The following is a 2437-nucleotide window of genomic DNA, read 5'->3' as shown; positions in this document are numbered from 1 at the left end:
TAGGGTCACCTTGGCAAAGGCCTTTGGTCGCATTGAAGGTGCTGGAGGGAGAGCCATTTATGAGGATCGAGAATACCGGGGAGGAGATGAAAGAACAAATCCATTAGAACCATCGTTGGTCAAAGCCAAAGGATTTCAGTATGTTTTTAGAAAAGGACCAACTCAGGCTATCATAGGCTTTGGATAAGTCCATTTTTATCACCATACCCTTTGATTTAAGGCTCTTAAGAGAGTGAATTGCCTCTTGGACAGTGACAATGCCATCCAGAATTTGACGGCCTTTAACAAAACTAGTTTGCTCAGGAGAAATCAGGGTAGAAAGAAGGGGTTTAATATGATTGACCATAATGGTGGAGATAATTTTATATATGACATTACATAGAGAAATAGGTCTCAATCCCTAAGGGTCTTCAGAATGAGATGTTTTCAGAATTAGTGCTATAAAAGTGGAGTTAACAGCGATATGTACCTGTCGTGATAACCGAGATTCTTCAACCACTTCAAAGATATCCTTACCCAAAATAGGCTAGGTCGCCTGAAAGAATGTTGCAATAAACCGGTCAGGTCCCGGGGCTTTGTTCTTTGCCAAGCCTTTTACTACCTCCTCAACTTCCTCCATAGTGATGACTCTCATTAGTGCCATATTTTGGTCTCTATTGACCAATTGTGGGATGTGTCTTATAATGCACCTAATTGCCTCTGATTTATCCTAATCCAGTTCTGACATAAGGTTATGAAAATGGTCAACCAGAAGGTTTTCCATGTCTTGATGTTGTACCAATCTGTTCCGCTTTGCATCAAGCAACGAAAAGATGTGGTTGTGTTGCCTATGTTGGATCATAGATTTGTGAAAGAAATGAGTGTTTCTCTCCCCTTCCCGCAACCATTGAACCCTGGATTTTTGTTTCCAAAGTAGCTCCTCATGCTTTCTTTGTTCCTCGATCAGAGTTACGATTTGTCCTTCTTCTACTATTAGGGGCCTTGAACGCCTTTAGTTGATCATCCGTTGTTGTACCTTTTGCATGTTGGCTTGCAAGATTTCCTGATCTTTCTGAATGTGACCAAATTCTGATTTATTCCATTTCTTTATCTATTTCTTCAGATCCTTTAGGAAGAGTTGAAAGGTGTGCATATAGTTACATCTCTAAACCATACTAGAGGTCCATCAATTCTTTACTTTGTCTAGAAAGGATGTGTCCCATAACCAAAAGTACTCGAACCTGAAGGGTCGATTACGTTGGCCCAACATAAGGTCAATTTCCAGCCGGATTGGCCAATGGTCAGATCCCAGAAAAGGAAGAATGAATTCTTAGAAGAAAATTTCCTTACTGATAAGGTCTTGAGAGATCAGGAATCTATTTAACTTAAAAGAAACTTGGTTGGCTCCACCTCTCCAATTGTTCCAGGTGAATATCCCGTTGATGTTTGGAATGTATACTACTTTTAAATCCACTATCCAAGTTCGGAAGAGATCCATTTCTGGCTCTTTCTATCTTATCCCTCCCTTTTATCTTCTAACAAGGTTATGAGGATAAAATCTCCCCCAATCAACCATAGATTTTCCTCACTCACTGTGCGAACTTTCCAAAATGTTGGAGGAAATCTTCTTTCTCCCCTAGAATATGAGGACCATAGACTGTCGATAATAATACCGACTCTTTAGCCCCAATATGTCTGAATCTTCCAGATAAAATACGAGGCATACTAATCCAATGGTCAAAAAGGATCTTACTAGGGTTCCAGAGTATTGTAATGCCCCTTGCACTACCCCTTGCATCTAAATCTATTACTTCGTACCTAGGATGCATCTGACTAAGCATTGCTTCAATTCTTGCTCTTATGAGGTTTTCCGAAGGGTTGGGTACACCTTAGTTACATAAGCTAGTATATATAAATGTAAGGCTTTGGCCTAGTTTTGGAATATAATCTAGATAAACAAATGAAAAATAGAGTATAACATTGTGTGTCCATATTTCATTTCATGAGAAATGATACAAATTTTATGTTTCTTCATGGGTGTTTCCCTCTTTGAGGGTTTTACCACATAAATATTGGTGTCTCAATTTTTTCCAGTATGAGTTATTCCTCTGTGGTGTTCATCTTGTGAGTAGCCCACCTAGGATTTCTCATTATGGTATCAGAGTGCTTGTGTGGTTAACTCCTTTTTTTATTCAAATATTGAGGTAGTTATGTTGAGTATTTGAAGAGTTTCAGATCCTTTGTTTTGGTTTTGAGGTCAGAATTGTGGAATTCTCCTTATTAGATCTTGAAGTTATGGATTTGTTGTTTTATTTCAACAAATATGTGCTTTTCGGGGAGATCTGACTGCTCCATGTCTTACATAGTCAATGCTTAGTATTTTTCTTCCTTGTACTGCAACAACTCTTCAACATCATTAGGAACACCATCATTTTCACTCACCGACTCCTTTATCACC

The sequence above is a fragment of the Pinus tabuliformis genome, chromosome 7 (assembly GCF_031772625.1).
Source record: "Pinus tabuliformis cultivar Carrire ecotype Pingquan chromosome 7, CPIR1, whole genome shotgun sequence".
In the NCBI taxonomy this organism is placed as follows: domain Eukaryota; kingdom Viridiplantae; phylum Streptophyta; class Pinopsida; order Pinales; family Pinaceae; genus Pinus; species Pinus tabuliformis.
This window is presented reverse-complemented; position numbering follows the sequence as displayed.